At 38.4% G+C, this 13,510-nt stretch overlaps 1 long non-coding RNA gene across 1 annotated transcript in view; it reads left to right on the top strand.

Moving 5' to 3' along the window:
- Window positions 1-1,875: 1,875 nt before the first annotated feature.
- LOC146003626 (uncharacterized) overlaps window positions 1,876-13,510 on the top strand; it is a 272,276-nt gene continuing 260,641 nt past the window's right edge. The window contains exon 1 of the long non-coding RNA XR_014443841.1: window positions 1,876-2,117. This is a non-coding gene — a long non-coding RNA (uncharacterized LOC146003626). The remainder of the gene's footprint in view (window positions 2,118-13,510) is intronic.

Raw genomic sequence — 13,510 nt, 5'->3', positions numbered from 1 at the left:
GACCTCCCAAAGTAGTCCCCACCCGGAGATCCGAACGGGGGACTATTTTACCTCCGGAATATTTTACCTTGGGAACATCCATGGCCTTATATTTCTGTTTCTTGACATGTCTTTTTACAGTGCAGAGTTGTCAGCTCTACGCCTAACCCCCGATATGAATGGAGGAACTACTACACAAGACAAACACAAACATATTAGACAGCACAATTACTACACCAGACGAACACAAACACATTAGACAGCATAACTACTACACAAGACACACACAAACACATCACAACTACTACACAAGACACACACAAACACATCACAACTATAACACAATATAAACACACACACACCACAACTACTACACAATAAATATTAATATATATTTATAATAAATATAAATATATCACCTATACCTCCTATAATTCCGTGACCGCACCGCACCGTGTTATTTACGCCATCGGAAATGTCCCTTTCCCGACAAAATAAGGATATTTTCGGGATGAGAAATGCTCAGGATTTTCCGGCACTGAAAATCTCGAATTCTAGACATATTTATCTTTGAAGTGAGACTCTTCACACTTATGTAGATAAGAGAAACTGCCCTTTCTAAGAAATTGCCGACTTTTATACAGTAGAAAACTTTGAGAATGAAGCACGTTTAATACACAAAATTGTTAATACCTGATCGTAAGGGAACGAATTTATATGTAAATACATGATTTATTTATGTATGAAACTGGAATCAGTTATATTTTGTATTATCTTTCTGCATGAGATTCGAAAACTGCAGTTTTTATTTTCCATATTTTTACATATATTAGGTTTTGGCTCATATTTTAGTTATTTGTACATATTATTTCCATATTTTAGAACAGAACATTCCTCAACATACACTCCATATTCGCGCAATAACTACATGTCCGCGGGTGATCGATAGAGTTGGTTGAATTTCTTGCAAATTTGAAGTATAGTCCCATTACTTCGTGCGATATTGAACGAAGTATTAGTCCATATACATCCACTTTAAGAGATAACAGAAGGAAATTCATGTTCGAACACTTGCAACAAAATTTTGTTATTCATTGTTTTGGAAACAGAAAATGAGAACACATATTGTGTTGTTCTACAAGTAGTGTCAATGTAAGCGTACCCTATTTTATGGAGCTTGTGTAGTGTCTTATATTATTGCAAATTTTTTCCATATTTAACTCCATATTTTTGTGAAAATAACTAAATATGTATTTACATATTTCCCACATTTTGCTACATAAAATCTATTCCCTGCTAATCAGCTTCTGAGAAATCTCCACGGTCCTATCAACGTTGCAATTAAATGCGTGATACAGAAAGCCGATACAATCTACAATTCTGAGTGATTGCGTATAATAATTTGAGGTTTTACCATGTCGGAGAATGGCGAACAGTTCCTATATCAATCTCACCCCAATCAAACAAAAGCAAGAAAACCATCCCTATAATGCAGATATTATTTATGGATAAATCATTCCTGGCCGGGATGAAAATTTCCTTCCGTTGCTAGAGACACTTGGGTCTATTTGTTCATCCCCCTCTCCCTGTCGTTAATTCACATCCGGTTTATAACTTGCTCTGAAATTCAGAAGGTAGTGCTTGTTTTTTCTGCTTTGTCAATTTAAAGCAACACATGTCTAAATATCAAAGAAAAGAAAGGTTTGAAGTCTTCCTGATAAGCTAGTTGTTAACCTCTTTAATATCAAGTGTCCACCGGATTTGTTCCCCAAAGAGAACACACAAATTTCATGTTTCAGATCCATCCAGTGCAGTGTCAATGCGAGTTACTTAATTTGACGTCATCAGCGCGAGGCTTTGTGGGCGAACACGTGTAGCCAGTCAGGTCCAGCAAAACAAGCGGTAGCTTGTCTGAGGTTGTGGTAATCTATGTATAATAGACTGCTTTTTGGCACTTATTAGTGGGTTGTTGAAATGAACATTAAAACGATATTTCGTGTGCTTAATTAATATTGTTTTGTGTGAAGGAATGTGCCCTTGTGCATTTATTTTAGTGTGAGTAATCGTCGTAGCCCGTTATATGGAATTAGAAGTTGGACGTCGAGGATTACCGAATCAGGTTAAACATGAAACGTAAGGTAAGTGACGTTTCTTTTTAATTTATAATAATTACTATGTTCTTGCAGGCAACTTGTGATAAAAATAGTGGTTCTGCAAAAATAATATAAATTATAAGCAGGGTGGTTTTTTGACGGTGAGTGGATAAGAAAGATAAGACATAAGTGGATAACACAACAAATAGGATCCATAATTTTAGTCCAGAGAAGGGATTGGAAATTATCGTTATGTTAACGATTCGCTGTTTGTTTTAGACATTTCGATGCTAATAGCAAACTATTTTATTGTGTACCCCACCCCCTTTCTAGAATTCCAGACCCTTCTGAAAGGAAAACCTGCGTACGTTAGTGGTTGCTGCACGTTCTTGTGGCGAGGTTGACATTGTTTAAATGGGGTGAAGGATGACTGTTCGATTCTTGGTGGAGAGGGGTTCACTGCGCCTTTTGACTCTCTTTGCACCGAATCTAGAGTTGACGAGCTGTATATTTGCGGGTGAACCCTGCCCAAGGTCGGCTGCGCAGTAGCAAGGGGGGGGGGAGCTACCGGCTGCGCGTCATTATCCTTGCGTTCTGTCCTTGCTGTTGACCACCCAAAGGGCGAGTAGGTGGCAACTACATAAACGTATCTCTCTCACACTATGCGCAGAGTAGCCAAGGCCGCCCGCAAAGATACAGCTCGTCAACTCTAGTTGGTTACACGGTGCAACACCGAGCCGTCCAGTTCGTTGATTTGGAGTCAACTAGTGTGTTTGGTGTCTACACCGTTTGCACTACGTTCCGGAGCGGTGCATGTGTGGTGGTCACGTGGTGTGCTAACTAATCAAATGGCCGTCTAAAGCAGCAGACAGGCATTTGTTGAATCTTCTGAACTTGAACACCGCTTTCCGTCTACTTCGTTGAACGTCATTTCCTTGCACCACCCTGACACTGGAATACACCTGCACTACATCGAATCCGAATGTCAAAAAGTGCAGCGAGCTACACGGGGCTCATGACTGCTGGGGGATGCTTTACAAATTTTACTACCTGGAGCAGTGGCGGATCCAGAAGTCACAGTTGGAAGGTGCAAAATTCAATCGGGTACCTCACCGAGAATTAATTCTAATCTACATATTTGCATTGTTTTATACAAACAAGATATGCTGCTGTAAACAGGAACCAAGCTGACTTCCATGTTCTAGAGATTAGAGTATAGTTTTGCAAAACTAGGGGTCCAGGGCTGGAATAAATGGTAATTATTGTGTATCGTTATCATAATTCCATTCATTCACAAGGTAACTGAACGATCAGATATGAAGAACAAAGTAAATTAAAAAAGAAAACGAATAACCTATTCTCAGGGTATCGCGGGTTCGATTCCCCTTTAAGGTGTATTGCAAAGTGGTTAGGATCCAAATTTAAACTGTAGGTCCAGTTCCGATTAGCCTATCTTGAGCATAAAGTTAAAAAAAATATATTCTCGAGTCCCTTAAACTTTGTGATAAAAGACGGAACATTGAGTCTTAAAATAATAATATATAATTATGTAATAATAATAATAATAACATATCCCAAAGCCTGTTTGACGGGAACGGTCGTTCCTATCGCCCTCCCCGTGGATCCACGCCTAGCCTAGAGGGATAACTTCCCCCACCCCCACCATCCACCCCGAATCATTTCCGTACTGATAATTAGTTTATGCAACCTATACCCTAAAATAACATTAAGGAATGTGTGTGTTTTCGAGTGTCATTACGTTGAAAATGTTGTACGAGTTTATGCATATGTGAACGCACGGATACAATGTACATATTTAAAGCGTAGTAATAACACCTTGTAATAAAGGGATCCCCTAGATCGATACCCGGTGGAGGTACATAGTGATTCGGATCCCACTTTAAGCTCCGTCCCGATTAGCCTATCTGTGCACAAAGTGGACTCAAAGCACAAAATATATATATTTTCTGACGAGGGAAGTATTTGGGTTCGAACTCTCAAATCAGGAAGATGTGTCGTCTCTCTATTTTTAAGCACATTATTATTATTATTATTATGAATAAGTATCACAGAACATTAAAATAATAAAAACTACCTTTTTCTCACAAATATCTTTCCCAAGTTTTCATTATTTCACTGTTGTTCATCGATTATTTCAACAATTGTAATTGTATTTTGTGTTAGTCATTCTTTTGTTTTGCTGTTTTACTATGTAACAAAGATTTAAATTAACATCTCATCGATCTTTATACACCTGGCCTTCTGAAGACACAATCTTATCATCTCCCACAATAATGTAAGAGTGACGAAATCAGGAGCTTTCCAATGGTTCAGACTTTCCTGCCTTGTATGTGTGAAATTTATTAACATACGCTCTTTTTAGCCAATAGCAGCAGATTTTTAAAATATTGTTCAGTATTTTCTTATTATACACAGGTTACACATTATTAGTTTGACTTTTGTCAGAGGCGTCTCGTGAACTCATGCTGAGCATGCGTCAATTGTGGGAAAAAGGACAGCTTGCTCTGCGACGACATTCATGAGCATTTCTACATTCTAATTTCTTCATATGAGAAGTATTTATTTTACACGAGAGCACTGAATTAAGCTTATATTACATTTCTTGGATCTGAAGTGGCGCATGCATCAATTGTGGGGATATAATTATTACTTACTTTCTTTCACTTTCCGTTTCTTCAACTATTTCTATTTCTTCTCTCTTGTTCTTTTTCTTTATCTCTTTCATATTGTCTCTATTTCCATTTATTCTCTCTCTCGCCCTTTTATTTCTTTATCGCCATTTCTATTGCTGCTTCTCATTTCATATTGCTTTCTTGCTTCTCTTTTATATATCTCTCTCTCTCCTCTTTCCATTTTACACGTATTTTCATTAGCGTATAAATGTTTTATACAAATCAAGTCACAACATTGTCTATTGCCTTTTACCATTGTCTATTGCCTTTTACCATACTTTTCGACATTGCTACTTTAAATCGAAGCTTCGAGGTGTACGAATAGTTTTTACACCCATTGCATGCCTTTTTGCTATTCGAAACATGGCGTGCTCTCCAATTAAAATTGGTATCGTGTCAATAGCGTACGTACATTTTTTCCGGAGGGAACCGGAATTGTAAAAGTGGATATTATATATAGCTGCGTTCTAGAGGGTGCAGGATACACAATCAAATAATTTGGATTTCGATTTTTAACCTCGTTTTAAAATGTGTTCAAAGACAAAAATAGTGATCGGTGGTTGCACTTACCACATTGGTGAGCTCTTTGCTGATTTCATTTGAAAATTTTGCTTTAAAAAAAATTGAAAGGGACTGTACGTCTACCAGCTCACTTATCCCGTACGCGTTCGCCAGTATATCGTGCGAACTTACACTGTATAATTCTCAATAACAATATTGTATTTTCAGTAGCTGTGAATTTAAATGTAAAAGACAATTAATAATACTGATAATCTCGATTTGTATTATTTGATTCAGAGCAACAAAAAAAATACTTTTTCTCTGGTATAATTTCCAAATGTTATGTCACGTTTATGGATGGAATGACAAAATAGAGATATAAATGAAGAGAATAAAAAACTTTTCACAATCGTAATGAACATTAAAGAAAAATAAGCTTTGTGAGTAATTAAAAAAATCTGCTGACACTGGATTACATGCTTTCTATCTGCAATTGCCACACTCGCACGGTTTCGACCCTTGTACTTTTTGTATGATAAATACTTCATGCAGATTGCGACAGATTACGCAGCTTTCGTCTGCCCTTGCACCAGTCGCTCGACATTCTGTCACCCATACATGACTCATACTGCCAACTCTTTTATCACAAGCGGGGGAGGGGAGGGGGTAAGGTGTGCTGCTCTTCTTTTGAAAGAAAACGTTCAAGGTGCTTTTGCAAACTCGGTTTTGCCATTGTGCTCAGCAATAATCTCTTGTTCGACGAAACAAGGCAGGCTTGTGTGCAAGTGGCTTGGGATGGGAAGTTGTAACGGGAATATCACACACAGCAAGAAACTGAAAAAAGATGAATCGAGCTTTGAGTTTCGCCTTGAAAAACCTGTCCTGTACACCGGAGGCAAGAAGAAAGATTCTCTTTGTTCGAAACTTCTTCAAGACCTAACATGTTCCAGCATGTTGTTTGTTCTTGTAAGGAAGAGCAAATTGAAGTCGTGTTCGTTGAGCTTAAAAGTTATTTGCTTGAGTCTGTGCTTCACAATGCACCTAGATAATAACTGTAGATTTGTTTAATAACCTCCTGTGGCTGTAAAGACTTATTCAACAATGCACTACTAAACGTAATTTCCAGTTTCTTCACTTTAGTTTAACTGAGCTTAGAACGATAAAAGATGAGAAAAGTTTCCCCAGTGGGGATTGATAGAAATTGAAGCTCCTCCCACCCTTTTGGCAAAAGGTAACATCTCCACTATCATTTGACTTTCTCGACCGGGGTCTGCATTTTTATTTACTGCTAATAAAAGTGCTTCTAGTGGCAAATTAACTCCATTTTGACGTGTATCCAGAATGATCACATAATTTTAGACGGGGGGGGGGGTTGCTTTTTATTTTTCAAGTAACTTACGATGTAGTGTTTGTCTTAGGCATTAAGGCAGGTTTCGAAATGGAAATATTCACAAAACAGACCGCTTTATTTTCGTAGTCCTTTTTTGTCTCTGGTTACTAGAACGACTTAAATTGTTTGTTTGTTTGAGTTGGTGCTTTAAGTCCACTTTATGCACAGTAAAGCTAATCGGGACTGGACCTACAGTTTAAAGTGGGATCTGAATCACTGTGCCATGTGTCTCCACCGGGTATCGAACCCGGGACCACTTGATCACAAGGCGACTACACTACCACTGCGCCACCGGGGAGAAGAGCGACTGAAATGATACGCTGCATTACAATTAATAATAGTTAATTTTACATGAGCGTCATCTATCAAATACACTTGACGCGAGTCTTCCGGAATTTTCTTCCATTTTTAAAATTTAAACAGAAATCGTGTTTGGTTTCTCAGACTGCAGAAAACTTTTTTTTAAGAAATGTACTTACGTAAACTCAATGTTTTAATATTCCTTATTAAAAAAAAATGTTCAAGTGGAAGATATTTCCATTGTTATTTTGTGTATGATCACGAACTGACTTGAAATTATAGAGTATTAACAATTTAGTTCACACTGAAAAGGAAAAATATAGTGAAATATGTAAAAAATTAAACGAACTGGAACGTCGTTCCGGTTCGCTCCGGTCCATTTCGAGCCCTGCATTAAGGGGTTGGTTTTCAGACCTGAAGGTGACACCTCTTATATCGATATTAATCGACAATTCATTGTTAGAGAGATTTCAGACCGAAGCGACACGCGACAAGAAACACGTGTCACTTGGAAGCCGACCATCAGAAATAACTTTCCGAACCGAAGCAACACGACAAGCTGCACTTGTGGCTTCCGTGTCTCTCGGAATGGGCCGTTCTGTCAATAGCGTGCATTGTGCCACTTCGATTGGTTCATTTGGTTTATTTTACTTCGCTTTTCTGCCACTTTTCGGTAATCACGAAGATGAAAATGAGTGAGATATGATGAATTGATGAAGGGACACTCACAAAAAAACACTCATACCGGGATTCGAACCCGGGGCCCCCGCGCTAGATAAAAATAATTGTTTCTTTGCTGTTTTTACGAGTGATACGCTAGTGTTTCCAATTAACTAATCTGATATAGCATGTGTGGATTATTTTGACGTACTTAAACATAATTATAGATGTTTTCTGTGTACATGGGTCTGTTTGTGAATACAATTATGCATGTATGTGTGTATATTTGTTTATATATGAGTATTTACATGTGTATAGTTATAAATGTCTCAGTCTGTATATAGATATGTATCTTGTTCTACCACAGTGAATATCATTTTTGGATTTGTGTTCTCTAGAATACTTGTGCTGGTGTTCTTTATTATTGTAGTTTTGCTCTCATTCTTCTTCGTTTGTTTTGTATTGTTAGAATTATAATTTTTTAAATTGTTTAAAATATATATATATATATGTAAGCCTATTGTAATTGGAGCGAAAGCTGTGTTATAGGTGAAATAAATAAATAAATATCAAAAATCACTGAAATCAAATTTCAAACAAATTAATGTTTCTCTTATTTGTATCAAAATAGTTAATATGTATGGTTCGTTTACTTCCATAATGAAATCATGACATGAAAATATCATTATATTTCATTATATAATTGATTTACTTGATTTATTTTCTTGACTTCTTGTATCACTTTTTGGCTAATCTGCGAAGATGGGGATGAGTCATGATATGATGAAATTGATGAATGGATACACACAATCATTCATGCCCAGGTCGGGATGCGGACTGTGGAAACCTAGCGTCGTAGATACATAAAAATTAAATGTAATTATGTTTATATTATGATTATATAGGACACCTCTACTTCAGACTAAAAAACAAAAATTTGATAAAATTTTCATAAGCCCCGCACCCACCTTGTGCCGACCCTGCCACTGGCGTTGTAGCGCGATGTGCTAACCACACCGCCACGAAGTTTGGCTGGTGTCAATTTGGTATGATGTTTGCGCATGAGCGGTGAATATTTTGCTTTAGACTGTACGCCCGTGTCGTTTATCGCATGCTGCTACGGTATGGGATATATCAGACCGAAGCGGCAGGCGACACACGAGAAGCGTCACGGCGATTTTACACCGAAGCGACAAGGACACACGTGCAACTTGTGTTGCTTCAGTTCGAGAAGTTGTATTGATTACTAAGGGTTTGCTTCCAAGTGACAATTGTCGCGTAGCGCTTTTCGCTTCGATCTGAAATCTCCCTAAGTTCCCTACGTTCACGAACCCTCTGCCTTCCAACCATAGGCGGGGGGGGGGGGGGCCTCGAGCCCCCCCCCCAATGTTAATGATGTTGGGGCAGAGCCCCTCAAATAATTTTGCTTAAGAGGATCTAATGTATTCTTTTGCTTCTCTTGTAAAGTTTACTCTGTATTGTGCCACATGAACTTAACTTAAAATACCCATTTGAAATGTTCTAGACCATCAACTTTGGGGAGCTGAGACCGCTAAAGCAACTTTGGGAGGAGCCTATAACCGGAGCCAGCAAAACACATGACTTATTACTATATACTAAGTATATAATTATGAGTATTGTTAACATTTTTACTAAAAAGAGTTTCAAAATAACGAGGTGATATGACAATTATACCAGTATGTTGTTTAGTGAATTCTGAACAATTTGAGGTCGTAAACACGACTTTCAGGCAATATTGATATGTACGATATTTAGTTACCCTCGAAAACTCTTCCTCTAGTCCAAAGAATAAGGGGAGAATAATTCTAAAGTCCTTGAGTTAATTTAACACTGGTTTGCAGTAAAGTACGCAAGGAAAGCTTATGAAAGGTATGATCGGGAACGGCTATGATCAAATGTATTATTGCTAAAGCACGGCGTGCAATGTGTTTTTTTATTGTTGCAAAATTAAATTTAAGAAGTAAAATATTGTAGCAGGAAGAAAAAAGTAAAACTGTTTTCCTGCGATTTGTGTTAGCATTTATGTAAATAATTAAATAAAACTGTTAAATATTATAAATATTCGTTATTTTATGGATACGTCAACACTAAGGTTATTTGCACGTGTTATATGTCCTTTCTTTACAAGTCTGTTGCGGACATTAAAACACACCTATGCCCTCGCTGGAACTCGAACCCGAGACCTCCGGATCAAAGCGAGTTGAGTCGACCACCCAACACGCTCGGCTACCGAGGCCGGCATAAAACTGTTAGGTTGGCCTCTTAATGTAAATACATAGCCTACTTTTCAATAAGAATGTTAATTGTTATCTAATGAAACAAATGAGCAGACACAAAATACATAAAGAGACTTTGAAATATTTTCTAAACGTTTTTCATGTTACATTTCATTTGCATGAGGAATATAATAGCTGCTTAAAAACTGCTATACGAAGACGTAATTTTTATTTTTAAAAAAAGGGAGGGAGTGAGTCATTCATTCATTTCAGTGATCAGAGGCCCACCCCCAATAATTTTGACAAGTCGGCGCCCCTGCTTCCAACCCTTAGTATGCTAGTACTACAGTAATTTCAAGTATTTCAGGTCAACACAGATTTTGCCAGCTATACCCTTGCAAGAAGAGACAAACGAAGATTCAAATCAAATTTGTATCCCCCTGCTGGTTTGGTCAATTTGACAGACAGCGGCTATCTACTTTACATTGACCATTCTCTGACCTTAGTCTAGTGCCAAGAGATTTGCTGGAGAAAATAAACACGGTCTGACGCAACGACCGATAGCTATTTGCTCTTTGATTGGTGAATTTTGTGGGCCAGTTCCACAAATGGATGATCCCAACGTGTTGTCAAGAGAACGCCCTTCATTCTTGAAATATTATATCGGTTCAAGGGTAGCTTGTAGCTGTAACTTGTTGTTTCGTGTGTCATTTAATTTTTTTGTTACGGAACAATTGTTATTTCAATACCAACGCATGCAAGTTTCTTATCTGGTGTCAATTGGAATAAAAAATTAGTAACGGAAAAGATTATTGAAGGTCATGTGGTTGTCATCCTGACTAATATTGTGTGGCTTCAATTTAAAGTCAACCAGTCTGTTAGCATAAGTCTGTGATAAATCTACACTACATTACTGATACACAGGTATTGTAGTTGTACCAGAGTGGCACCAGTGGCGTACCCAAGGGGGGTTGGTGGGAGGTATAACCCTCCCCCCTTTGGCCAAGTCTTCCTAAAAACAAATGACGTCAAAGGTAAGAAAATATGACAAAATAAGGGCTGACTACCAAGAAAAAGTATACATAACCCCTCCCTTTCGAAAATCCTGGGCACGTCACTGAGTGGCACAATATATTGTTGCAGCATTGGACAATGCTGAATACTAAGATGCTTTCGGATCGTGATATACGATAATCTGGGAAGTAGACAAAACCAGGGTTGTTAAAGGTCCAGGAATATTAAATAAATTCAATTCCGGTCCGGGAGAGAAAATCAGCAAGCGTAAATGGGTTCTGGACCGTAAAGAACCTTTTTATATGTAAAGTATTTCAATTCAGTCCAGGAACCTTTTTTCAATGAAACAATACACAACCTGTACCGAATTGAAATTTTGTGAGAAGAAAGGTTCCTGTCTGGCAGCGGAATCCAATAGATCCCATTAGAATTTATGAGTTCCTGGACATTTAACAACCTTGGACAAAACGTTATCTTCTTGGAACAAAAAGTGCAAAACTGGTGCAAAGCTTCCAGTGGCGGGTCACAAAGTTGACGGGACTCTAAGATGGCTCTCTGTATAGTTCTCTAATTTTTTATATTTTTTCTCTTCTTTCTCCATAACTTTCCTTCTCCCTCGTTTTCTCTTTCTATATTCTCCTGTTTCTCTGCTTCTTCTTTCTACCAGTATGTTTCTCTTTCTTCCTTTCTTCCCCTATTTCTCTATTTTTCTATCATTTTCTCTCTATTTCTGTCATTCTAAGGATTGATTCACATTAGAGCTCGAATAACGCTCAGGTCACGCTCCCCCTCACGGTCCTGTCAAATATTCTTGAAAGATTGAATTGTTGTTTTAAGTACACTTTATGCACAGAAAGCCTATTCGGGACTGGACCTACAGTTTGCAGTGGGATCCGAACCACTGTGTCATGTGTCTCCATCGGGTATCGAACCCGGGACCCCTTGATTACAAGGCGACCACCACTACGCCATCGGCGAGGCCTATTTTTGAATGAGTCTGTTATAAATATATCATTCACACCCAGCGCTCCAGTCAAGGTTCACTCCGCTCACGGTCTGGTCACAGTCAATTTTAAAATAACATTATTTCGGCCTCCCTGATGGTATATGCTAACGTCGCCGCCTTGTAATCAAGTGGTTCCGGGTTCGAAACCCGGTGGAGGCACATAGTGTTTCGGATCCAACTTTAAACTGGAGGTCCAGTCCCGATTAGCCTTTCTGTGCACAAAGTGGATGTAAAAAAGAATAATTCAAACTCAAAATTATATTTAACCGGAGCGTGAGCTGAGCGGTCTTTGTCCATGTCCAGGTATTACAATTGGGCCAGCCGCACACCGGATCCGACACGACACGAAGCAACTGGTCATTCTTGTCGCAAACCGTCTCAGTAAAGGTTTAACGTTTGCGACAAAATAACGAAGGCTCCCGAAACTGGTCTCGCGTGGGGCAGCCTGCGACAAAATTATTTGGATTTGCGCATGCGCCAATCCATTAATCTCATGCAGAGGCATCTAATCACAGACCGAAGACTGGAGGAACTTGAAGCCCAATTAAATGTAGTAATTGAATCTTACATTAAATGGTTAATATCGTATTTTCTAACCAATTATTTACTAGAAATATTCAATTCACAACATATATCTCTACATTAATTCTGCATACACAATGATTCTGCTGTAAAACATTACCCGCTTCCCAAATTATAAAAAAAAAGGACCTAGACTTCTTGCGTACGTGGACGAAATCTGCAATCAGATTTTTGATAACAAAGAAAATGACTCGTCGTGTCGTGTCGCTTTGTGGCTCAGTCGTGTTGCGTCGTATCGTGTTGGATCCGGTGTGCTGTTGACCTTACCAAAATCCTGTACTATACGTACTATTCATTGTTTTATACGTTATCAGTGTATTTGTGATAATTTGGAAGGCAAAAGTAGCTCATTTGATTTGAACACTCTAAGTTATTTGTAAACATAGTTATTTTCGTTGTAATATCTTCTCTGTATATTTCAAGGATAGTAATAAACAAGCATTATATAATTTAATGTCCTCCTCCGTGACCGTGCGGTCTAAGGCACCTTGCTTTGGACGGCGGCATGGGTTCGATCCCGGGTTCAGTCTCCGGGAATTTTCGGCCTGTGTATAGGGCCGGTGGCAACCCACCATCGTGAGGAAATTGGGGAGCTCCAAGTGAGTGAGCGTAATCCGGTCGCGGAGTCCTACAAGGTTAGTCGGGCCGCGTGGGAGGGAGGCCAGACCAGGACCCAATATTGGGTTGTAGCGCTATAGGGTTACTTAGATAATTTAATTTTTCTTATTTTAAACTTACTACGAGCTTTTTCCTATGAGAAATGCCCTAACTCAATTTTGTGTTTTCTTTGAGACTAATGATTTTTATTATTTATTATTTCAAAAGTTGCAAGTAACATTCGAAAGTTCTTGAAAAACTTGCTGTCGTTGTCCACTAGGCTAGGGTAGAATGTATGTATATGTATATATCTTCTGTTTTGCGATTTGCACGTGCATCTAAAGCCGTTTCCTTTTTCGTAATTCTCTCTTTTTGGTGGGGGGGGGGGGCATTTTCTTTTAAAGCCAGTGCTATAACAGCCAAGTCCGTCGTTCAAACACTCTTAAACATTGTACATA

The sequence above is a fragment of the Lepisma saccharinum genome, chromosome 20, assembly GCF_977018435.1.
Source record: "Lepisma saccharinum chromosome 20, izLepSacc3.1, whole genome shotgun sequence".
NCBI lineage: Eukaryota > Metazoa > Arthropoda > Insecta > Zygentoma > Lepismatidae > Lepisma > Lepisma saccharinum.
Note: the sequence above shows the minus strand (reverse complement) of the source record. Positions and strands in the feature narration are given on the sequence as shown.